A 27,829-nucleotide genomic window follows, 5' to 3' on the forward strand; every position below is an offset into this window, starting at 1 on the left:
TACTAACCCACGAACGGGTCGAAATGAGTCTGATTGCGTTTTTTTCGTAATGATCGGTATTTTGCGATTTTTTTCGTATTTTTTGCGATTTTTTCGGCGTCTTTACGAATTTTTCGTTACCAATACGATTTTTGCGTAAAAACTCGAGTTTTTCGTAGCCATTACGAAAGTTGCGTAAAATCTGGCGATTTTTCGTAGCGTTAAAACTTGCGCAAAAAGTTGCGCTTTTTTCGTAGCATTAAAACTTACGCGAAACTTCGCACCTTTTAAGTTTTAACGCTACGAAAAAGGCGCAACTTTTCGCGTAAGTTTTAACGCTACGGAAAAATCGGGCGATTTTACGCAACTTTCGTAATGGCTACGAAAAACTCGCGTTTTTACGCAAAAATCATATTGGTAACGAAAAATTCGTAAAGATGCCGAAAAAATCGCAAAAAATACGAAAAAGTCGCAAAATGTTCGTTTTCAAGTCGGAACTTTTCCAATTCGGGTCGGATTCGTGGGTTAGTAAATCAGCCCCATAGTATAAGGGGCAGAAATCAAAATGTGAGCTTAGAGTTTAATACATAAATTTTACCCACGCATTTATTCCTATTGGAGTCGTATTTTTCAATGGGTGAAAATTAGAGTTCGCCGATTGATAAATACATTTCTTAAAATCCCATAGGAATGAATAGAATGTGAATAAGAATAGAATAGTTTTTATGTATTAAGCTCTATACTTACTTTTTAATAAATCTGCCCCTATATGTCTGGATAGGCATAAGATCCATTATCCAGAAACCCGTAAATCTGGAAAGGCCATCTTCCATAGACTTTGTTTTAATCAAATAATTAACATTTAAAAAAATGATTTCCTTTTTCTCTTTAATAAAACATTATCTTGTACTTGATCCCAACTAAGATACAATTAATTATAATTGGGGGCAAAACAATCCTATTGGGTTTATTTAATGTTTAAATAGTTTTTTTGTAGACTAAGTATGGTGATCCAAATTACAGAAAGATTCCTTATATGGAAAAACCCAGGTCCTAAGCATTCTGAATAAATATGATAAACTGTAAGATAACTTTTTCTGCATTGAATTGCATCTCAACATGTTGTCCATACGTTTACATGTGATAAGCCTTTTTTCTCACTGACCTGAATATGGCCCTTTGTGTAAAGCTGCTAACAATTTCTTCCCCTTTAAACAACAGGGAATGTTTGTCCATATATTGCAGTATATTCAAGCTGACCAACTATGTCAAAGTCACACCTGGTCTGGCGAGTATCCCATGCCTAAAGCACACGCAGACCCGGTTTAGTAACCTGTTCATAAGGGGACAGTGTATTTGCACCTATGCTTCAGAGCATTAGTGGGTTACAATAGAAGCAAAAAAATAGTGTGTGCACATTTGCAAGCTTTTCACTCTAAAGGTGGCCATACACGTAAAGATCCGCTCGCCTGGCGAGGTCGCCAAGCGAGCGGATCTTCTCCCGATATCCCCACCTACGGGTGGGCGATATCGGGGGAATTTAGGCTAAGTCGGTTGTTTAACCCAGGGGCCAAACGATTGAATTATAACGACTGTGATGGGCGCAGTCGGTGCAGGGACCCCATCAACGAGCCAATGCGGTCCCCGATCTAACTGAATTTTTTAACCTGCCTAATCGATATCTGCCTGATTTCAGGCCAGATATCGGTCGGGAAGGCCAGTAGTTGTTGCCCCTACACGGGTCGATAAGCTGCCGAATCTGTCCAAGGGACCGATATCGGCAGCTACAATCGGCCCGTGTATGGCCACCTTTACTGATGTTTCTGCTAATGGTGAATATAGCCTCCATTTCTTACATAATATTTTATGGTGCCTTACCAAGTATAAGCAATGTTTCAGAATGCATGTCTCAATATGGGCATAGTGTGTCCCATTACAGTACATGACAAGCAAGAACTTTTTTCCTTTTATTGGCTCTAAACAGTAGAACTGGAAAAGCTAATTGCTGGGTGGTATAATGGTAGGTGGGTATGGCTAACTGGAGCGAGGCCAAACTTATCCATGTTACTGTATACAGCTATTGGTTTGCATAAGCACAGTGTGCATCGCACACAAGTGGGATTAGCTGTTTATATAATGTATATAGCTTTGCGTATGTTACTGCAGTAATGATAGTAGAATCACAAAAGATACACTGGAAAATTAAAGGCAATTGTGTCATTTAATAGGGGCTGGCATTATCTGTGTTGTGTACTTACTGGTTCGCCTGCCATTCATTAGACACATAAAGCGTGTAGCTTGCATCAGTCATCGAAAGATAATTTACTTATCATTCACTAAACTGAAGTGACAGTTTATGAACTAACTAAAGAAGCAACCCTTTTCAGAGGGAATAATAAAAAGGCTTACCTGGAAGCTGAGTGAAACACCTGGATGGAGACAATAGGGAAACCGATTGCATACAGTAATGGCTAATCCCACAGAGGGTAGAATAAAAGTTTCAGCCACATGCTCAAACAGGAATCACGCCAAATAAGTGATACTGACTGTATTGTTGTTGCTCTTTTAGCAGTAGAGGCTCACTTTGGTTTCTGGGTGAGTGAAGGTTTTATCTCTTGAAGGAACTTAACTGAAAATGTGAAAATATGGATTCAATGCTGCAGAATTTGGAATCACAGAGACTATTTTTTCATTCCATAAATGCGTGGAACTGACAGACTGATGAATAGAGATGAATAGTCCTGCTGTGAGGCAGTTAGCCGAAACTAACCCACTGTTTTGGTTCTTCACATGTGTTTATGTGGCGCTGGAGGCCCTGCTTCATGGCTGGATGGCATGATATACCTAGCAACCCATTTATGTCCCAAGTCTGGATCCAAAACAAATATCACATCTCCATATGTAAAGCAGTTTGAACGATTTAATGGACTTTGATTCATTTCCAATCTTCCTGTATTATTTAGCTGTTCCTCTCAGCTTGTGATCACTTGCATATTTACACCTGTAAAAAAACAGTTTTCTGTTAGGGCAGAGATTGAGCTCAAGATGGGGAAACAATAGTATTTTTGCAAGAACAGAACCTTGTTGAGTGCTAGGCCCTTGCATTGGAAGTAGTGATGTACGGGTTTACCCCTAGTTCAGGTGGGTTAGGGTTGAAATTTCGGGCAACCCATTGCAGGTTCAGGTTGGGTGCCAGTCAGACTGGGGAAGTATCTCCTTAGAGCAGTGATCCCCAACCAGTGGCTCAGGGGCAACATGTTGCTCCCCAACCCCTTGGATGTTGCTCTCAGTGCCCCCAAACCAGGGAGTTATTTTTGAATTCCTGACTTGGGGGCAAGTTTTGGTTGGATAAAAACAAGATTTCCTACCAAATAAAGCCCCCTGTAACCTGATAGGGTGCATAGAGGCCCCTAATAGCCAATCACAGCCCTTATTTGGTTCCTCCATGAACTTTTATGGTGCTTATGTTGCTCCCCAAGTCTTTTTACATTTGACTGTGGCTCACGAGTAAGAAAGGTTGGGGATCCCTGCCTTAGAGGAATGACACACAGTTGCCTGCGTTGATAATTTGCTACCATGGGCGACAAATTTCCCTGAAAATGCCTTGCCCTTCACTAACATTGTAATTGTTGCAAGTAAATTCCATTACTCACAGCGATTCAGTTTAATCTCAAGGAAATGCCACAAATCTCCCCATGTGTCATTGTCATTACAGGCTGAAACAAACTAATAATGTTTCTTATCTGCTCTAACTAGGAAATTATAGGGTTATTTACAAAAACAGTCAAGGATTCCCTAGGTCAGCGCTGTCCAACTGGCGGCCTGCCTCTGTGTGGCTTACCTTTGTGTAAAATTTAAATGGTATCAATACTGAGATTACCCGGGCCCCTGTATTGCTCACACCTCAAATTCAGGCTGTAATCCCCCTGTATTGTTTAAATATGTAATCCCTGTACTGTTCACACCTTTTAATCTCTGCATTGTTCACCCATGCATTGTTCACACCTCAGGCTCAGACTGTAAACCCCACATTGTTCACCTGCTCACACCTCAGCATTGTGTCACTGTATGTACTGCCTGACCTATGGCACAAACAGCATAGGGCAGACAGAGCATAGCCCACACAGGCAGGGTAGAGAAAGCAGAGTATGGCACACACAGGCAGGATAGGGCAGGCAGAGTATGGCACACACAGGCAGGATAGAGCAGGCAGAGTATGGCGCACACAGGCAGGATAGGGCAGGCAGAGTATGGAACACACAGGCAGCATAGGGCAGGCAGAGTATGGCACACACAGGCAGGGTAGGGCAGGTAGATTATGGCACACACAGAAGCATAGGGCAGAAAGAGTATGGCACACACAGGCAGCATATGGCAGGCAGAATATGGCACACACAAATAGAATAGGGCAGGAAGAGTATGGCACATACAGGCAGGGTAGGGCAGGTAGATTATGGCACACACAGGCAGCATATGACAGCATATGACAGCATAGTGCAGGCAGAGTACTGCCTGTGTGTGCCTTACTCTTCCTGCCCTATGCTGCCTGTGTGTGCCATACCCTGCCTGCCCTATGCTGCCTGTGTGTGCCTTACTCTGCCTGCCCTATCCTGCCTGTGGGAAGTGAACCTGGCAGGGGTTTGTTCTGGGAGTTTGTTAGCAGTTGGATATAGCCATTAAATGGTCCCTAAGGTGTGTAACTATGCACTGGGGGTTGCTGTGCTACCCACAGGGGAGGAGGAGTCATATAGATTTAAGGGTTTGTCTTAATATGACATAATATAATTCTTTTACATATGAATGATGGTTGATATCCCCACAGTGAGCACCAACCATTTGGGTTTTTGCTGCACTACCACCATTAATGTGGGCATGGTCTTAAAAGCTCTTATGATAACATGGGTGTGGTTTGAAGTGGGTGTGGTTTAAAAAGGGGGAATGGTCAAAACTGGCTTCCATTAGCTGCCCTCCACTATGTATGCTAGAGAAATTCCGTCCCCCGGTACCACAGAAGTTGGGCAGCACTGCCCTAGGTATTTAAGATAAGCACATGACTTCTCTCAATATTCTAATTTCACAGAATAAAGGATATACAAATCCCTGGGTGGCCTTGAAGGTACGTGATCCCTCTTACCATTATTGCTCTCCATAGCATCCTGCAGGAGTATGTCTATGAAGATTCTCATTCATCTAGGTCATGATATACAGTATATAGTAGAATTAAGTCTAAAAACAACTGGACTTTTCTGAGTTTTTCTTGAAAATGTTTCACCACTCATCCGAGTGGCTTCTTCAGTTCAAATGACTGGTAGGGAATTCCCCGGTATTTAAACCCTTGATGGTAGTACAGACACAGACATCCAATCACAATGGTTCCATTGAACTTATTCAGTTACGTGTTAACTGGAACTGAGAGGTGTAAGAAGGTCCAGTGATCCAGTCACAATGGTACTATGATTCTCATTGATGAAGGTGTTTATCCTTCAAAGTACATGGAAGTGTGAACTGTTGTGAAACTGCCGGGGTAAGGATGCCAAAGCGGCATTGTATGTTGATGACAAGCGGTGTTGCAGGCCCCCTCCTCTGTTTAGGGATGGTTTTTCCAGGCTGGCATAAATAGCCTCTTTTAAACCATCTGTCCAAAATATGCACGTTACTGTCCTCAAAAGAGTGTCCTTTTTCTTTGAGGTGTAGATAGACTTCTGAGTCTTGTCCTGAGGAGTTCGCCCGCCTATGTTGGGCCATTCCCTTACAGAGAGGTTGTTTTGTCAAAACATTGTGATTGGATGTCTGTTTCTGTACTACCATCAAGGGTTTAAATACCGGGGAATTCCCTACCAGTCATTTGAACTGAAGAAGCCACTCGGATGAGTGGTGAAACGTTTTCAAGAAAAACTCAGAAAAGTCCAGTTGTTTTTAGACTTAATTCTACTATATACTGTATCCTACAGGAGCTTCATACCACTAACATGGGATTTGTCCTGTTTATAATCACTAGTCCATATGAGATAGTTAGGGATGGGCCATACAGGCCTATTCTGTCTGTCCTCTTGACTCCTTACTCCGTATAATCCCTTTTATCATTTATAAAAAGGAATTCAGAGTGGGAAGCGATTATAGATTTGTGGGCTGGAGTGTTTGTGGACAATTTTGTTCCATGTATTTTTTAAAATGTTGTACGTCTTGTTCCCAAATGACTGTAATAATGACTGTAATACTGAACTAACAATAACAAACTATTAACCTTTGGGGATGTTTGATACACATGAAACTAGAGCTTCCATATGCATTACCCATAATGCATATTTAAGTATTTGAAACTACTTTGCTTATTACATTAAAAAAACATTGTTTATCTGTTTTCTTCAGCATATTTTGTTGCACTTTTAATAAGTGCCAGGGATTTGTTTTCTTTTTAATTTGTGTCAAGGTGTATATTCTTTCTAATCCTATGGTTTTAGATAGATTTTCATTTCACTACAATATCAGTCTAAATCAAAATTGCGGAATGGGGGGGATTAGATATTACAGAAAATATCTAAAATATACTTATTTTAATAAGGGAGAGTATATAAAGGATATCCTTTTAAAAAGCGACACCTCTTCTGTGCAAAATACATGTAGCACCTTTGGCATGTGGTATGCAATATTTTGAAATGGTAATGACAATAGTTTTATGGTATTTGCACCAAATTAATAATTGGTTTAACATGTTTGTTATAGGGGCAATTTGCAAAGCGTAACCCAGTGGGGGTAATTCATCAACACTGTACAAATTTGCCCGTAGGCAGTAAACCATGGTAACCAATCATATTGTTGCTTTTATTGTTCTTCTTGCAGCTAGCAGAAAAAAAGAGAATCACTGATTGGTTGCTATGGGTTGCTGCCCACAGGCAAATTTGCCCAGTTAGCTGTAGTGTCTTTACAGCCTGTCCTATGGCTGGCGGTAAGGACAGGTCTCATCTGCACCTCCTCATACTATGATTAGCTGTGCCTCCTCATGCTGCGCTCTGTGCAGCTAACCCTGGGGCACAAGTGCTTGCTAAGTGAGAACTTTAATATTTGTACCCTGGGGTAATGTAAGTTACCTCTTATTTGTTTTCTCTAGATCAGAGTATAATATATAGCTGCCAAACAGAAAGCATAGCTGCCTAAGAATATTGCTTTTTTTGCAATTTGATCAATTATGCTCACCCAAATAATACATTTGATTTGTCTTTCTTATTCTACCAAAATTATTTTCTACCAAAACTCCTTGCCTACCACAATAAGTCTCAGCCTTTAATTGAGTTCCCCTTTCTAGTAGCCATTTCTTGCCTAAGCACTTTTTATCCTCTTTACATGGACACATATTTAAAAAATTTAAATATATAAAAGCTGTAAAAACATGAATACAACACATGGTAACCAGAGCAGAATTTGTATTTATATATTTATCCATATATTATACATAGATTTATTACATAAATCATAGAGCTTGAAGCTATTTTGGCACAGTGCAATGCTTAGTAATATGATACTTACTTTCACCTGAAAGGAGACATTGTTCCCACAGCTGCTGATTCAGTGTTGTAGAAACGCCAGACATTAAAGCTGTGATAACATTAAAGTTAGGTTTACATAAAGAATAGGTTAAGAGCATTTGGCATTACTAGATTCTAAATGGCAGGCTAAACTATATTTTAAATGGCATTTTAAATATATAGAATGCTGCATCTGTTAGATGGGAGGCACGTAGATTATAATGGGATTTTTACAATGAAAACCCATGTTGACCTGTCTGATGTTTTCAAAGACTTTATATGGATGGTCTGGCCAAAGAAGGAAAGGAGCTCTAGCTTATTTGAACACAGACTAGTGGGACTCATTTGTAAACACTGGTTGTAGGTGATGGGTTTATACCTTTTGCTAAACAGAAGGACCTACATGTGAACCAATGTAACACAATAATAAACAGAGCAAATGCATGCCCTTGACCTAAGATGGATTAGCCGTTACCAGAATACCTGATATACCCTGTACAAAATCTGTACAAATTGAGTCCTTTCTGATTTTTAGTTTAGTACCCTGAACCAAGATGTTTTATTAGAAATGAATAGCTTAGTATTACCTTCTCTGCACGTTTATTAATGTCAGAAAGGGTTGGCCTGTTTTTGGTGAATATGGCTCGGGCCAGATGTGTTGAGAGCAATGATCATTTGATCGTGTTTATTAACCCTGATCCAATGTTGAAAAATGGAAGTCTCAAGAAAAAAAATAGTGGAATTCCTCACCCATTAATAAAAATTAAGGGATTGATCTCATCAGCCCTTTCACTTTGTATGAGTGCATGCTTACTTCTGTTCTATTTGAAGCTGTAGCCTGTGCTTGCAAGTAGGCCATAGAGCATGCCATTCTTAGGTATGTGTGGGAATCCTACCCAATATATTATACTGCCAGGATGGGAAAAGGGTTTTTTAAAGTGAAGGTTTGAACGTTGTGGAATTCTCTCCCTGAAGTTGTTGTACTGGCTGATACATTAGATAGCTTCAAGTGGGAAAACACAGGGTTAATGAAATCAATCATTAGTACAAAGTTGATACATGGATTGGTCCAATAGCAGTGTTGGAGACAGGAAGAATTTCCCCCTCTGGGGCATATTGCAGAGGCATCAGATGGTGGTTTTCGCCTTTTCTGAAGGCAGGCTGACTTAAAAAATGTTGAACTTGATGGACATGAATGTTACTACATAGACTTCCCAGTGTAGCAGCACTCTCCCTTCCCACTTAAGGCATGGCCATAATGTTATTGAATTGATGTTGAATCTCTTTTATTCCAAATTAAATGAGACAGTTGACAAATGGGCTCTCTGTGGGAAGGGAGAAAGTGGCATTGTTATAGAGACAAAAATTCTTGATAGCTGTGCAATTGGTGTTCTAACTAAATTCTCTTTAAATAACCATGGTTCATTAAAGAAAGTTCTGTCTTTGGGCTACCAAAATAATGTAATGGAGATATTATTATTATCACCTATTAAAGGGGATATATACCATAATTTTTTACAATGCACTAAACCATGTAAAATAATGTAAAATAGAAATAAGTGCTTTTATTTTAATACCTTTGGGTTCAAATATGTCCATAACTGCTTGAAAACTGTGCTCTTCCCAGACCTTTTGCCAGCTTCCGGTTTAGACTCTTCAGTATGTGGCTCTGAGCTGCTGGCCCTGATAGACTTCACTGACACAGCAGAGCTACTTAAAGTGCAGTGAATATGCATAGGTTGGGCGGGGCTTTCACAGGCAGTCCTTTCCTGCTCTACTCGCTCCCCCCCCCCTCCCCTGGCAGCAGCACAAGCAGAGAGACACAGAAGGAGGAAACTGGGAGGGGTTTTCCCTGCTACTGCTGAGTAAAGCCTTTCAGTTAGTGCTGTGACCACTTCCTGTGGGAGACTGAAGCAGCACTCCAATGTTTCATTTCACTCTGGCTTCTGATTAGAGCGGTTGTGTAAGCAGCTGTCATATAATGACAGTTTTAGAAGGTAAAATGCTTCATTTCACATTTTGAGGTTGGATAAATATTATAACTGAATATGAACTTTATATAAAATGTCTCCTTTAAAGCCTTTATATGTAACACAGTCCCAGACTGGCAATCTGTGGATCCTGCACATGCCAGAGGGGCTGCTGTAAGATGCTACTGACAGTCACTAAACGCCTGGGCCAGTTTTGAATTACACTCCAGGCCTGACATAACGCCACCCAGTTTCCATACATTCTAAGTAAAAAAGGACAAAATTACAATCACTTGTTGCAGAGCTATGTGCAAAAACATTTGACACTGAGCTAATCATACTACTGCTGTGCTGAATTATGCAGGTTGCCTATTCTCTAGTGCCATTTGGCACAAGGCACATTGCTGTCAGGTGTAAGGGAGGCCTGTACCTAATACCAGTCTTAATCAGGTAGTAAATACAGGACTTTTTGTGTTGTGCCAATAGGTTCTTGATGTTAAATCCAACTGAGCCATGCTCCACCCTTTGCTACGCAGATATATGTTGTGCCTATTTGTGCACAATTTTCTGATAAACTGCCTGCCATTCTGAGAAAGAATGTTGGAATGTAGGTAAAGGTAGGTATTGCAGTACTTTGTTTCCAGGTTTTCTTGCCCAGTGCCTCAGTAAAGCTAAATCCATTAACAGCTGTATGTATGTAACCTACAAGTGCTATTTACCCTTCATGGATATAGGTTCAGAGAGAGAAATACAGTATGCTCCATTTGTTGTAATAAAAATAAAATCCAGTTGCTTTGCTAGCTTATATTTATTTCCAATTCACAGCCATGATGTAGCCCTGTAGCAATGATAAATTAAATAATACACATATAAATATTACACGTGTAACTGCGCCTTTCCCCATTTGTAAAGCAAATAATAGGCCGATCACTAATAATGAATATTTAGCTTACTTTTTAACTAAGAAACATGTGGCCTTTCCCCAGGAATGAAATCTAAATCTGAGCTCTCTGTGTTTATGAGCCACATTTTGATAAATGTTCCTTGACTTTAAACTAGGCTCACATTCAGCAATGCAGACTCAACACGATACTGGTGTATGATTTTTATGTAGTATGTAGATTTTTCATCTTTGTGTTTTCAGGGCGAGACAGAGAGACACGAGTCTGTTAAATGTAAAATATCTTGTTCCGAGCAAGTTGCAGCTTGTGGGACTGTGCAAATCTGCTGGGAAAGATGTGTTGACTTAAATCATGGAAAATTCAACAGAATCAGTCATAATATGTCAATAAGGGTGGCAACAATTGTACAATGAAAGGAATGGTTTGCTTTGCAAGCATGATCTCAACCCTACTTGCATACAGTAGAGGCATTTCTTGCATGAGAGAAATCCACTTACCAGGGACTTCCATGATATGAGGAAGCTAAACAGGATATTCAGCCTGCTGCCGAGCTGCTGTAAATCTTGCCATTGCTATAAAAGGAGAATCACTTTTCCATTGAGAGGAATAAAAAAAACACAACTATTGTCATTAAGAGATATAAGTCATTAACTATACCTTAGGGCGTATTAACCTTCACCTGCCATGACTTTTGTTTATGCAGTCATGCAAATAATTAATGGGAACTGCATATGTTGAAGAATATTTCCCCTTTAAGGTGTTTTGTTTTTAACTCAAACTAGTGAAACCCAATGTGACAGCTATTTTGATTTTGTAAATAGATAATACAAATAACAAGGCCTCAATAACCTGCTGGAAAATGTGCACACTACCTGCATAGCGCTGGCTACATGAATTCCAGCATAACGAAAACATATCAATACAGGGTAAGGCTACAGTTTATCGAGACAATAGAGCTTAAAGGAGAAGTAACGCCTAACTAAAGAAGTAGGGCAGAAATGTTGTACATTAGGCATACCTCCAACTATCCCAATTGTTGTGGGACAGTCCCGACTTTGACAGCTGAACCCACAGTCCCTTATTCTTATTGAAAAAAATTTCCTTTTGACCTCCTGCTCTGAATGGCAAAAATGACACAAAAGGGTTGATTCACTAAAATGCGATAAAACGAGCGCTATTTATAGCATGCGTTAAAAATTTTATCGCATCTCATTTTCCGCGTCTTAATGCATGATTCACTAAAAGGATACGCATTAATTTAGACGCGATGCTGTTTGTGCTATTTAAGTTGTGAAGACTATTTTCGTGTGGTATTTGACGCAACGCACACTAATTAATGCAGCACGCTACTTGTCGCGCGCGCTAATTAACGCACGTGCACTATGTATCACGCGCACGCCATATTAGCCATACACACTATTACGTTCGTAAAACTACTTTTTTTGAAAATGACCATTTCACACCTGCAAACTGGCGGCTGCATCACTCTAGGGCCAACACATACTTGAATAAATCACACTGCAAAGTCCATGTTGTGTTGCTAAAAGCTGATGAATTGTACTTTTCTATAAAAGGTGATTATAGACTTCTTTCGAGCAGGGCAATGTTCCTAAACATATTACTGAACTCCCAGCATGCCCCAAGAGAAGGACTCACAGTCAAAGAGAAAATATTTAAACATAGCAGCTGAAAGTGTAAAAATATATCTGTGGACAACAACAGCTGTTGGGGATTACTGGGCAATATTTATGCAGACACACTCATCAATGTTCCCTTATAGCTGTGCACACACACACACACATGAGTTATGATATCAACAAATACAAATAATTGTGGAGGGCAAATAAACTTTTTTGTGCACACACATAATACAGTGCTTGGCAAACATCCAGCATGTTGTACATTCAGTTTTTGAAAAGTGTGCGCAAAACAGTTATTTGCCTATGTCTATGTGTAATGAACTCCTCCTTATGTGTAAAACTGAAACAAAAACAACTATTGTGGTAAGGAAGAAGCTCTTCCATCTCTGTTTAAACTAACTACTGTTTCCAGGGGAGGAGAGAGAGCAGGGGTAAAAACCAAGCAATAATCCACTAATGTCTATTTAATGAAAAATAATTGAAATAATAATAATAAAAAACACAATTTTAATTCAAGCCCTATTTATTTCATTTACGTTCATGCCTGACGAAGGGGTACGCCCCCGAAACGTTGCTGTCTTGAATAAACACGCAGGGGCTAAGCCCCGCTTGCACTATACTTGTTGTGCTGGCTGATAATTTTTCATTGGACTTTGTTGGGAGCGCCGACTCTCTGGGCCATGCACCAAGTACTAAGCATTGGAGTAGGTAAGGGTGTGCTGGTGGAACTTTTTTGTATTGTAGCAATTTAAATTTCCCCACTGAAAGTCAATGAGTGACATCTGATTGGCGGTTGGTGGCTCCACCCCCTTTTTCTAACCTGGAACTGCAGTTACCCAGTGACTAACTCTGCAAAGTTTATGGACCCTAGGATTAATAGTTAAAGACCGGCAGCAGTTTAAATTTAATCCAATAAAAGTCAATAGGTAAATTGTGGTTGGTGGGTGTGCCCCCTTTTTCTAACCTTGAGTTGTAGTCACCCAGTGACAAACAGTGGGCACCCTGGCATAAATAGTGTGAGAATGGCAGCATTTTAAATTTAAACCACTTTTTTTTAACTTTGAACAGCAAATACCCAGTAACTAACTCTGGAAAGTTTAACAACCCTGGAATTAATACTTAAATAATGGCATCAGTTTAAATATAAACCAATGAAATTTGGCTGTTAGTGGCTCCACCCACTTGTTCTAACCCTGAATATGTAGTTAGCCAGTGACTGACTATGCAAAGTTTGGGAACCCTGACATAAATAGTGTGAGAAAGACAGCATTTTAAATTTAAACACAAAACAATTCAATAGGTGAAGTCTAATTGGCTGTTGGTGGCTCCACCCACTTTTTATATAGATTGTAAGCTCTACGGGGCAGGGACCTCCATCCTCTTGTGTCTTTGACTCTTAACTTATTGCAGCTGTATTTATCTTGTATCTATCTGTATTTATTGTTGTACTTTGTATTTATCTATAATTATCTTAATAACCCTGTTTGTATTAATGTATTCTACTGTACAACGCTGCGTACATAAGTAGTGCTTTATAAATAAGGATATACAGGTATAGGACCCATTATCCAGAATGCTCGGGACCAAGGGTATTCCGGATAAGGGGTTTTTCCGTAATTTGGATCTCCATACATTAAATCTATTAAAAAATCAATAAAACAATAATTAAACCCAATAGGATTGTTTTGCATCCAATAAGGATTATTTATATCTTAGTTGGGATCAGTTACAAGGTTCTGTTTTATTACTACAGAGAAAAAGGAAATCAGTTTTAAAATTCTGAATTATTTGATTAAAATGGAGTCTATGGGAGACAGGCTTTCCGTAATTCGGAGCTTTCTGGATAATGGGTTTCCGGATAAGGGATCCCATACCTGTACTACATACATACATTTTAAAACCTAATGCATTCCCCTAGTGACCCTGGTGTTAATACGGTAAGAATGGCAGCAGGTTGAATTTTCCCATTCAAAATCAATAGTTAAAATCTGATTGGCTGTTGGTGGCTCCACCCACTTTTTCTAACTGTGAACTGCAGTTACCTGGTGACTAGTTCTGCAAAGTTTGGGGACCTTAGTATTAATATTTATAGAATGGCAACAGTTTAAATGTAATCATATGAAGTCTATAGGTGAAATCTGATTGGCTGTTGTTGGTCCCGCCCACTTTTCTAAACATGGAACAAAGTCACCCAGTGACAAACTGTGCGAAGTTTGTGGACCCTGACATTAAACATGTGAGAATGGCAGCAGTTTAAATTTGCCCACTGAAAACAATGAAAGAAATGTGATTGGCTTTTGGCTGCCCCGCCCACTTTTTCTAGCCTTGACTACAAAGTCACCCAGTAATTGACATCAAACCAATAAAATTCAATTGGTGAAATCTGATTGGCTGTTGGTGGCTCCGCCCAGTTTTTAAAACTAAAACTGCAGTCCCCTAGTGACCAACTGTGAAAAGTTTGGGGACCCTGATGTTAATACTGTGAGAATGGCAGCAGGTTGGATTTCCCTATTGAAAGTCAAAAGGTGGTAAAATCCAATTGGCTGTTGGTGGCTCCGCCCACTTGTTCTAACCTTGAACTGCAGTTACCTGGTACCTAACCCTACAAAGTTTGGGGCCCCGGCATTATTACTGTGAGAATGGCAGCAGGTTAAATATCTGCCAAGTCAAGGTAAAACTGATTGGCTTTTCACAGCTCCACCACTTTTGGGCATCAAACAATCATCATATTTTCATTCAGGCTGACCCCGTGACTATGTGATTCAAGTTTGGGGAGTGTAGCCTAAAAGCTGTAAGATTTGCAGCAGTTTCAATTTCCCCATAAAAATCAATAGGTGAAATTTGATTGGCTGTTGTTGGCTCCTCCCACTTTGGGGGTCATCCAACAAATGTCACTGTTTCATTCGGGGTGACCCCATGATTATGTTATTTGAGGGTGTAGTTTGGGGAGTGTAGCTTCAAAGCTGTAAGAGTGGCAGCAGTTTGAAAATCTTCCCTGTCAAAAAGATGGGGGAAGGGACAACTTAGAAAAGCAAAAGAAACCTGCTCTGCTATAGGACGAAGGGCGTTGTACCCCTAAAACTGTAGGGAGGCACAACATATGGCCCATTGTTTTTTTTACTATGCCCAAGCAATAATTAAGAGAGCCAATAGATAGGGGTAACAGGGCAAAATCTCTTACCCGTAGTCCAACCACAGGACAACCTCTGTACTCAGATCGAAACATTCAACACCCTTCCAATAAGATCCTCCTTAGGATTGGGGGTCTTCAGTTATTTTTATTTTGCTGCTTCTGTCACATGAAAGGATAATAGAGGGTGGCAGCAGGATGTGTGCAACGGACAAACGGACAAAATTGCATCTCCGCAATAAAGGATTTTCTAAGGCCAAATCCCGTATGTAGCTCTTGAGTGCCGTTGCTATTTGTTTCTTTGGAGTCTGTGGAAGGGTGCCGATCCCTCTAAGCACTGTGCACCGAGCGGGAATTTTTTATTGGAGTGCGGGTGAAGGTTCTTTTTGTACCCGACAATACCACATGTCAACATTATTTTTACAGGTCCACCATATTTTTGATTTCATGATAGCCAGTGAATTAGGGTGGTTTCTTTGTGTTGGCATGTTCTATGTAGGGATGCACCAAATCCTGGATTCGGTTCAGGCCGAATACAGCAATTTTTTTAAGTATTTGGTTTCGGCCGAATCCTTCCTCTGTGCCGATGAGTGGGGGAACGCTCACCTGAAGCAGCAGCCGCTGAAGCTTACCTTGCTTGCTTGCCTGCCTGGCTTCTCGCGCCTGCTGCTCGCCTGCTTCCTGCTGAAAGCTCGGGCCCCCTTAAAGAATTCCGGGCCCTGATTGGTTGCGCCCCGTGCATGCGCGTGACATCATGATGCACGGGGTGCAACCGTATAAAAGTGTGGGCTGCAGCGGGGAGCAGGGAGACAGACGCAGCCAGACAGAGGAAGCAGAAGGTTGGAGCCGGGGGTGGATGCTGGGAAGGACCCTGAGGGGAGTTACAGGATGCTGGTGAGTGGAGCTTGAGGAAGCTGATGGGGTGAGCTGCGGGAGCTGAAAAATGCTGGGGAGTGGTGTTGGAGGATGCTGAGGGGGGAGTTGGAGGATGATGAGGGGGGGAGCTGGAGGATGCTGGAGATTGGAGCTGGAGGATGCTGAGGGGGGGTAGCTGGAGGATCCTGATGGGGGGGAGCTGGAGGATGCTGGGGAGTGGAGCTGGAGGATGCTGAGGGGGGGAGCTGGAGGATGCTGGGGAGTGGAGCTGGAGGGAATTAATTGGCATTAGTGATGGTGAACATGATACTTATTTTTTTATCAATTTTTTAAAAAGCTAATTAAATGGCAATAATGGCAAAAAAGTGGCAGGTGGGAATGTGGTTATTCAATGCGTGCCCAAATGATAGCTGGAATGACATTAGCATATATTTATCATTGTGTTTGTTTTTGTAATATATATTACAGTCAGAAACAATACTACTCAGTCCTGTCGGCGTTGTTCCTGTGCTGATAATTACCAATAGTGCTTTGCTGATTGTTACCAAGTTTGGCTGTTTACTGTTAAAAAGGAAATAAATGCTTTTTATCTAGATCAAAATATTGATCGCTCAGAAGATCCTGTTCAATGGTGGAAAAGAAATAGAATTATCTTCCCAAATTTAGCAAAAACCGTCCCAGATCTATCTCTGCTATCCATCTACACCAGTTCAAAGTGAACAGCTTTTTAGTACAGCTGGGGGTGTTTGTTCTCAAAGTCGCTCTAGACTGTCTCCTCAAAATGCTGAATGGCTTATTTTCCTGAAAACAAATGTCAAGTTTATGACACAGACTACTACTATGTGACTGTGCAAAATGAGTGTAAGTTTAAGTTAGTTATCATTAGTTCAAGTTGCCAACTTGCCACTACCAGGAGAAATTCCATATATTAAAACTACACAAAAATGCAATTAACCCTTTTGACAGTTTTACTGCTTTCAATGTTCTGTGTGCCACTGCTCTCTAAGAGAATGCACATCGCTATGTCCTTAGTGGTATTGCTTATTTGCTTTTTTGTGTTGTTAGTTCAATACAGAATCATTGCTGTTGTTATTGGGTATTGTTTGTGGTACTGCAACTGCTGGGTTTCCCTCACTGAATAAATGATGATGATGTTGATGTGCACGTAAAAAATGGCAAAGCTTTTACTGTGCTAAAGCTTTTACTGTGCTAGGCGATATATTTATTATGCTGTGTAAAAAGTAGAGTGAAACGTTAACGGTGATGTTGCCCTGGGCAACCAATCAGCAACTAGATTTCAACAGTTAGAAAACCAAAATAAAGCTTTTCATTGGCTGCTTATGAGCAACATCACCAGTAATGTTTCACTCTACTTTTTACATAGCATGATAAATATACCCATAATAGTGTCTGTGGCTACTACTAGTATAGTATTACTAGTATTTCATTATGCGTGATGCCTTTTTAGAACAGTCTTCAACTCAGTATGGCATGTACAGTCTGTGTGAATTCTGGACTTATTCAATTCAAAATGTCTTCTACAACTCATCAATCAATAAAAAGACAGCAGTAACACATCAAACATCTCTCTTTTTCATTTTATTTTATAAAGTATATCATAATAAAAAATGTAAAATCAATTTCAGTTACAGTTAGACACATACATTTTTATTCTTTTGCCAACTAAAAATTGTTTACCATATATTACAATAATTAAACAAGCTGTAGGCAAAGGCTTGCTGTCGGTAATACCACAGCCCTGCTCTACATGTGTTTTCTGTAACTTTAGTACATGATTTACTATTTATTTAATAGGATTCGGTTAAGGATTTGGCAGAATCCTTCAGGGAGGATTCGGGGGTTCGGCCGAACCCAAAAAAGTGGATTCGGTGCATCCCTAGTTCTATGTTATTAAAAAAGTAATTAGTAATCAGCTATTGGTTGTTTATGTATGTAATCTTTTATGTTCTATGTATGCATTTATTGTTCTGCACAATGGAATATGTTGGCACTTTATAAATGCGTGTTAATAATAAATATGAATCGCAGTCAACAGTAATGGAGCATGCCTTTGATCTCACAGATTTAATGAATCATTCTGTTTTTGATGTCTTCTAGATAAACAGAGTGACAAAGGTGGCACACAAAGCATGATGGCAGAGAAACACTATATAAATGTCCCTGACACCTCACCCTAATCAAAATGCCATCTGCCTGAAAGCACCAGTGCTGAAGGTTTGCAGCCTGAAAATTATGGACCAATACAGGATACTGGTTTGCATAGGTTCTGCTAGTATACATAGCATACTTTCCAGAGGTATTATGTAATTCGATTCCTGTAATTTGTGATCAGTGACACTATGTATACTCATAAATGTCTCTTAAAATTTATCCGAGTCAGTTTTTAGCTCTGAGAAAGGATAACTGAGCACAGATGAATCGGGCAACTGGCTGTATGATCTTGCAATTGCTTTGTAGCTAGGGGAACTATGTACTTAACAAAACACTAAGAGTTTCCTAAATCATAAAGAATGTTCCACTACTGTACCATTGTGAAACATGTACTGACTTACTTTAGCTTTGACTTAATTACTTTGGCTTTATGATTGCTGTTTTCGTTGGCAGATACATGAATCATTCTTTTGTGTAAGCTCACCATCTTTGTGTGTTACATAAAACAACAATCAGTCACTCAAAAATCCCCAGAATTTGGCTTGTATTTGAATTAATGGTCAATCCTTCCTATCTTAGAAATACTGACCGAAAAAAAAAATTTAAATATTCGCAGAATATTGTATTTTTCTATGGAAAAAACTCACGCACAAGCAAGAATCACATTGTTCTATTCATTTTCAATGAGGCTGAAAATGTTTTAATAAACTAGCAAAATAAATGAAGTTTTTAGAGACAATTCCCAATGACTTCTATAGAAACTTGCCAATTTTACTTTTTTTCTGGCAGCTTTTTGCAATTTTTTTCCTTTATTAAAAACTGACTATTTGAGGTTTCAGAAAATAATTGCATATGCATTTTTTACACTAATTGAATTTTTGTAACTAAAGAATATACATGTTTAGCCCCAGGATAGGTATACTGCTGAAAAGAGAAAATTGAAGGTCGGATATTGTAAATCAAAGGCACGAACAACTGATTTCCAAAACTAACATAGAAAGAAGCTTTTGCTCTTAAAAGGATTCAGATTTGGTGCTCTACATGAAGTTTCAAATTGTTTATATACAGTAACCCTCACCAGGAATATTGGTGCAGCAAAATGTCTTGTTATAAAGACAACCATCAAAAACATTCCATCGCCTTCAAAAATAAATGAAAATTCCAAACTGGAATATATATCAGTAAATATTGCCCTTTTATATCTTTTAACTTGAGCCACCATTTAGTGATGGGCTGTGTGCTCCCTCAGAGATCACATGACCAGAAATAATGCAGCACCAACTGTAACAGGAAGAAGTGTGGGAACAAAAGACAGAACTCTGTCCATTAATTGGCTGATGTGGCCTAGCATGTATGTGTGCCCTTGGTTTGTTTGTGTGCACCGTGAATTGTATGATCCCTTTGTATCTAAAATGGCAATTTTCTATTTAGGATTACCCAATAGCACATACTACTAAAAAAAAGTATATTTTTACAAAAATGGTTTATTTAGAGGAAGAAGGGGCTGATTCACAAAAGATCGTTATCACTAAACGCATAGTTTTTTGTGTTAAAAAGTGTTTTAATTAAGTAACGATTCATCAAAGTCATTTTGCATGCGTTACTACTTATATCGCATGCGCAAAAATCTCTATCGCTTAGTGCTATGTCCATCGCATTGCAATAATTATCTAATAGAAATAGTCCTAATGTATGATTTACAGACTTATTTTAAGCATTAAAAGCATAAAATGTTGTGACAATTACTGTAAAACTTAACACCTCCTAGGAGTGGACGTTAGTAAACAACATTGCAGTTTGTGATTGCCTGTGGTGACAAGGTGGAGTTTTCAGTCAGATTTTTTCTTGAATGTGAACAAGAGAATCAAGTACTGTAAGTGATTGCCCTAGAGTGATGCATCCTCGAGTTTTCAGAGCAGTAGTACTTGGGTTACTACTGGGTAATAATAGCGTATGATAATATCACGTGCTATAAAACATATATATAATATCACTTACAATATGGCATTGCATGAAAAATAACGACAATAAAATTGCTTCTTAAGTCAGACAAGTGGCCTTTTTGTGAATTGATTGTTAATTATAAAAATATAAGAAGTGATACTATTTTTAAAGAACAGCTTTCCTTGTTCTGTCCATGTTACATTTGTAGTTTTGGAAAAAATGTATTTATCTTGTATCCTAAAATATATAGACATGGGGGAAGATGTGAGTTTAGAGCTTAATACATAAAAAATCACCCACATTCTATTCATTCCTATGGTAGTTTTAGAAGTGAACTTATCAATGGGTGGGAAAGTTTACCATTTGATGAATATGCTTCTAAGAATCCCATAGATATTAATAGAATGTGGGTGAGTTTTTATGTATTAGTTCTATACTCACATTTTATTAAATCTGCCCCATAGTATAGTTTTTCTGCTTGCATGGGGGAAATCGCATATTTGCCCTTTTAGAGGATTTATAGAAATAGATTCTCGATTAGGGCATGGATATATAAATCCCCCGTCTTCTCAAAGAGTCACTGCTGAGTGCAGTGGCCTATAATATAACCTAAGGTAGGAGTAGGTGCTATAAGGAGAGTAGGAGATGTAAGAAAGCTGAAAATGGAATGTTTGGATTTTTGAAATGTATGAAATTAATTTTTTTTGAAAGAGGCATCTATTCTGAATGCCAAATAGATTTGGGAGAAATTATTGTCATATGTGCAGTGGATATTAATTAGATTAATGCCCTGTAATGAACAGGGGTAGTTCAACTTTAAGTTAAGTTTAGTTACTTCTTTTCATTTTAACAAATGGTTGCCTTCCTCTTCTACATCATTTCAACTTGCAATTTAAAATTATATCTGGTTGTTGGGGTCACTGAAATTTCTGTGAGTTACTTTTGTATTACTTATCTTTCTATCTATCCAGGCCCTCTGCGGTTCATCTGTCTGCCATTCAAACAATGGCCTGTTTGCTAGGGTAAATATGACTGTAGCAACTAGATAACTACTGAAATTCCAAACTGGAGAGCTGGTGAATACAAAAATGGTTTGCCATTTTGATTCTACATCTTTTCAGCTATCTAATTGTTGGGGTCACTGACCCACCTCACTGCAACCAAAATAACTAATTCTCATTAGGTTATGTCTATGAAGATTTTCATTCATCTAGGTCATGGTCATTAGTGGAAGAGTATATATGCTGAGGACTTCCCATACCAGTCAGTTGAACTGAAGAAGCTGCTCGGATGAGTAGTGAAACGTCTTCAATGATTACCAAACAAGTCCAGTTGCTTTAAATTTATTTATACTAGATATCTCATTAGGTTACTTATTATTACTTATATTTCTATCCAGGCCCTTCTGCCCATTTGTATGTCATTCAAACAATGGCTGGGGTGCTAGGGTAAATGGGAGCAGCTGAATACAAAAATTAAGCAAAAACAATACCACAAAAAAAATAAAAAACACATATATATATATATATATATATATATATATATATATATCATGCTAAACATTAATTTTAAGATGCACTACCTCTTTACATTAAGTCAGGATAACATTTTTATATCGAAGTGATTATAAATAGTTAAACATGAAGAATAAATTTAAACACCATAGGCCTTGAGATCTTCCCTAATTAATTAGGGCAACTAATCCTAATAAGCAAATAGCCCGTATCTGTTTAATCCTAATCAAACTTCTACACAATTGCTTCCTGGAGTGAAACATTCTCCCACATTAAAAAAAATCAACCGGTGCTTTTGTTTTCCTTAGCAAAGTACAAAAATAAACGGTAAGGATCTAATGTTGTGTTCTCATAGCTATGTAAATGGAGGCTTTGTATTGCTCAAGGTTCCAGATTTCTCAGGCTATTAGATATGTTTTGTCTACAGCAGCTATTAATTTCCCTGGCCCCTGGCCTTCAAGGAGAATGCAAAGTACAGAACTAGTGAGAAAGGAGATCACTTTCTTGGTGTATTATTCAGCTACGATATTGCCTGGGAGCAGAATTAGAAGCAGCTAACTATTGGAATCTTGCTTTTAAGTAACAGTCAGGCACAGAACATATAAAATATTAACTTACTGCCACACATGACTGGGTGTTATGCTGTTTTGTACATTTTAATAGTATAAAGTGTCCTTATCCTCATGTGAGTTAGCTGCACTGCATACCAGCAATAATGCGTCATTTAAAGGGACACAGTGAGAATTTTTTATTGGTGTTTTTGTTTGAGACATAGTAAGGCATCAAACATCTATAAAAAGCACATTTATGTTCATACAATGCATGGATAATATATCATCTTGCAAAAGTATGTAGGCCTATGCGGAAATGTCAGGCTGATCCTACTGTAGAAAAATAACATTACATTTTAATTTTATTTAAATAAATGAAAACTTTAATTACATCATATTTATTGATTTGTTTCAATAGATATAAGTGCGCCACATATGGCATTATGGGTTAACCAACCATCTTTGGAGGAACAATGTTAACATTTCACTGATGGAATCAACTCTATCAGGATATTAGATAGCGGTCTCACCACATTGCTCCATTGGAACAAATCATTATCCCACTTTACATTAACATAAATGTATGTATAGCTATGACATGTTGTGCTGTGTGGTGACTTAACAAAGTTTGCATCTATTAAATTCTAAATATATAATCAACAAACCTGTAAACAATACGTAAAAAAACAGCATCTATTTATTTGAATTTTTGTGCGCGATGCACTTCATGTACTAGCACGCTGATGTCCCTTGACCAGCGCCACGTCCCACTTAACATCCATGAGTGCCGTCATTTTGAATGTGGCGACAGTGGAACAAGCAAATCCAGAGTTACACAGTAACAGATCCAGGCAATATAAAAAAAGCAGTACTACACAAGCCCAGGTAAGATGCTAAGTGCACTGCTAGTGTGGCATTTTTATTACCACACAACAGTAAAAAAAATTAACAATGGTCAACTGTACTCAGCATGCATGCACACATGATGTCTTTAAGAAAAGGAACATCACAGTGCAATGCATTGTGGGTAATGTTGTTCCTTCATATTGTCTGTAAGCTGTGGATAAGTTCTTATAATTTGTAACATCAATGTTTTTGTCCATCCCTGCCAGGATTTTAAATTATGCAGAGAAGAACTGTTTTGCAAATGGATTTCAGCATATAAAAATGGTATTTATTTTTTTGAAGGAATAGATTACAGTGAGAGGTGTTATGTGGGGCTCTTTAACGAAGTTTGGTTTGGAAGCCAGAATTCCCCTTTAATAAAATAGACAAGAAACAATACTATAATAATGGATCATAAATAATGATATAGAGTACAATATATACAAATAAAATTACTTGCCAAGTGTTAAAAGATGCAAAAGGAAGGAGGCCCCTGCCCTGTTGAGCTTACTATGTATGGGGTGGGCAGCTAACAGAGATAAATAAGATAAGTGCATAAGTGCTGCTAGAAAGTAATAAATATCTGCAAATGTGTTTTGCTAATTTAAAATACATTTAAAATTTTGAAATCTGTCTCAGTGTCGCCCCACTGCTCCAGCATTGTTTGGGTCCCCCAGAGACAAACATAGTTATATGAATGTCACCCACAAAGAATATAAGAGCCATTGATAGGTGGGAATGGTGGGAATTGTATTGGTAAGCAGAAAACATTCTCTAATATGTTTGTATTAAGAAGCTGAAAGGAGAACTGATAGTTTGCCAACCTTTTGTTCTCACTTTGTTCTCAGTATTTGGAAAACAAATGATGAAACAATGGTTTGGCAAGTCATAAAATAACCTAAACAGAATTTTATCACTAAAGAATCCTATTAAAAACCCACATGAAATGCACAGATTTCTGTCAAAGTGAATCGAATTTATGGTAAGCAGTATTTGTAAACCTTTGTAAGTAGCTGATCCTCTGCTCACATGTAAGTGAAATTACAAACTACTTCCTTGATGTAAAATCCTAAAAAGGTCTGAAAGGTACAAATTCCTAATATTAAAGTTCTCATTAATATTAAGGTTCTCATTAAAGAATATGGCTTGTATTTAAAATATTTTCTGCCTTTTAAAAACTTTTATTATTAAGTGCTAATGGGTGATTATTTTGTTTATACCCTTACTACCATTCCTGGTAAATAACCCTTGACATCCATTAAACAGCAACCTGCATGCACTGTAGGTCATGCGTATTATGCTGGAGTCAGTTTTGGTGCATCAATATGTTTGCACTATGCTATAAAGGACTATTATTCTAGATATGTCAAAAGAATGCTCCTGACTTAATATAATCTTTCATAGAAACAGCTATCATACTAGGAGCAAAGTACTAAACCTTTTGAGGGGTCACAGTTACAATTCATTTTAATATGTACCCCAGAGGTGTAAATACTCTGGGGTACATCAGAGATGAGATTGAATTTAGGCCTGTGATGTGAGGTGAATACATGCATACTGTAACAAATAACTCATATTTATTCATAGGTGTGGGATGCCATACCGATCTCATCGCTGATGGTTTCCAGTGGGTGGGGTTTCAAGGCAGGCAAGCAGGTTTAAGAGTTACAGACAACAAGAGATCCTCTGCACTCACTTATTATCAATATATATATAGGACATTGGGACAAAAAGGGATTGTTTGACCATTTATTGCATTATACTTTAAGCTGGCCAACTATGTCAAAGTCATCCCCTGTCTGGCCAGTCCTACACTTACTTTTATCTGATTCATTAGGAATTCTACTGCTTCAATATACATTTACCAAAGGGGGTTTGGGGTTTTAACCTTGGAAGGTTTCAAGGTTGCAGGTAAAACTCAGTCCCTTTGTTAAATGTATATAGAACCCCATGTGCACCACCCTGATTATTCAGCTACAGTAGCAAAACCCAATGAATAGACAGCAGGCGCTCAGTGAGCAGTGTTCAAAACAGGCGTGTAAAAAGTATGTAGCAGAGGTAGCCTACACGCTACATAAATAAATTCTACTTACATTTTTACACACCTGTTTTGCCTGCTCTCTATCCATATGGTTACCTTTGGTACCACGTTTGGTCATGACAGGGCTACTTTCAGCACAGGTCACATGAGACTGAGAGAGAAGAAAGTAATTGTGCTAGATGAAGCACTATTTCCAAGCTATCCCCTGCCAAATTCTTGTGGAGCTGCTAGTAATTACAAGAGAGTGTAGCATTCAGATAGATCAAACACATTATATAAAATTAAGATAAAGCACTTGTTGACAAATGGCTACAAGATGTGCTTTGAAGTGTCACCACTGTCGTAACAATGATAAGCATTTTACTGTAGGAAGAGATGAAGAATTTGCACTCCTAATTAGCACAATCATAATTCAGATCTTCTATGATAAGTATAGTTACTGGGTTAGAACCGTCCATTCTTTAACAACTGCTTTTTGCAAGCAACATGACTGAGCTTTTAAAACTATTTGCATTACAGAGACCTATTGACTTGATGAGAGACACTGATATTTAATCTCAACCTTATCATGAATTTCCGCACCTTCTTGTAATAACAAACTTTGCACTGCTGAGCATTTCTGATTTTTATTTCATTTTGCAATTGTTTCTTGCAAATACTGAAAATGGAAATGTAATCTCTGAAGTCGTGCAAAGTTTCCTTCTGCAGGCAACTTCACACAACTTCAGAAAGCCGAAGCAATGTGTAGGCCTCTCCACCAGCGACTCATATTACAGGTATAGGACCCGTTATCCAGAATGCTCGGGACCAAGGGTATTCTGGATAAGGGGTCTTTCTGTAATTTGGATCTCCATACCTTAAGTCTACTAAAAAATCAATAAAACATTAAATAAACCCAATAGGATTGTTTTGCCTTCAATAAGGATTAATTATATCTTAGTTGGGCTTAACTACAAGTTACTGTTTTATTACTACAGAGAAAAAGGAAATCAGTTTTAAAATTCTGAATTATTGGATTATAATGGAGTCTATGGGAGACAGGCTTTCCGTAATTCGGAGCTTTCTGGATAACGGGTTTCCGGATAAGGGATCCCATACCTGTAGTTAGTTGCCCACAGTAGCAAAGATCTATTGAGGGTGACTAACTTGCTCTCTGGGACATTAGCCTAAAGGTGGCCATACACGTGGCGATCTGACGATGTTTCGTACGACCATCGGTCGCACGAAACATCGTAAGATCCGCCACACACCATTCAGGGCTGAATCGGCAGGTAAGGAGGTAGAAACAATAGGATTTCTACCTCCTTCTGCCGATTCAGCTCTGAAGGGAGAATTTTGGTCAGGCGCCTTCTATGGCGCCTGATCAAAATTTTCAAACTGGTCCGATCGGCGAGTCGTCCGATATCAGCAGCTTCCTGCGATATCGGTCGACTCACCGACATGCCATACACGCACCGATTATCGTACGAAACGAGGTTTCGTACGATAATATCGGTGCGTGTATGGCCACCTTAACAGTTCACAAATTGATCTTACAGCAAAATGGGGATTTCGCAGTTTTAGGACGTGCATCAAGTTCAACTCCTGCCCGTTCAGTATCATACAGTAATCTTAATCCTTTAGTTTTGGGGTTTTAGGCTCTTGCTTAATTTACTATTCATTCCCCAGCTGAACCTCAGTGGGCTGAATGTTAAAGGTGGTGAAGCTACTATCAGGTTCCAAACTAAACCTGACAAACTGATAAAGCATAAATTGCATGCAATAATAAAGTTTTGCACCTTGGGCATATTTCTTTAGGCGTAAGAATGATATAACTTGACTATATATACTGTATATATATATATATATATATATATACCGTCCAACTGAGCCGCACTCCCCAATTGTAAAACGTAGCTTTTATTAAAGCATGGTTAAAAAATGCCAGCAATGTTCACAAATACAATAAAAGTCAATACTTATCAGTCCCATGAGCCACATAAACGCGACGTTTCGGGGGCATCCCACCCCCATTCTCAAGCGTACCTCGTGGCAATCACAAACAGTGATACGCATACATCTCAGTTCCTTGTATAACCTAGAAGCGGAAGTGACGCGGCGGGTAACTATGGAGACGGTGTACACAATCGTTGTACACCATATTCACGGAAGCCGACACGCCAATGCCGCTAACAATATTTGTATCAGCAGAATCAAAGATTTCTATTTATATATATATATAGTTATAGATATCGGTAACTGCTGGTACAATTATCTCATATTATGATCATAATATTCAAGGCTATTAGAATATTGGAATCTTTGGGTTTATTTGGAGGGGTTGAACTTGATAAAGATGTTTTTTCTGATTAATACTTATAATTAAAATATTAATAATGCTCATCTATAGTATTATCTATACCAAAGGATATTATCACAAGAATTTCATTTATTTTGTGTTGTCGTACATAACATTATATATGTCAGTCATCACTGACCCAGGACTGTCTGTTTAAACAGTAGACTAATGCCAGAGCGGCTGATTCTCACCCTGTTCAATAACGCTTTTCCTGTGCCTACAACGAGAGCCATTGTGTCGGCCTGGGTGCAGGCACACGGAGCAGACTTGCAAAAACTCACTTGTGCTGGACGTAACTTGGTGCAGGGCCACAATTAGGCTTGGGAATTGGGAAAAGATGCTGCATCATGGGGAAGAAACACAA

Source organism: Xenopus tropicalis, chromosome 6 (genome assembly GCF_000004195.4).
Source record: "Xenopus tropicalis strain Nigerian chromosome 6, UCB_Xtro_10.0, whole genome shotgun sequence".
NCBI lineage: Eukaryota > Metazoa > Chordata > Amphibia > Anura > Pipidae > Xenopus > Xenopus tropicalis.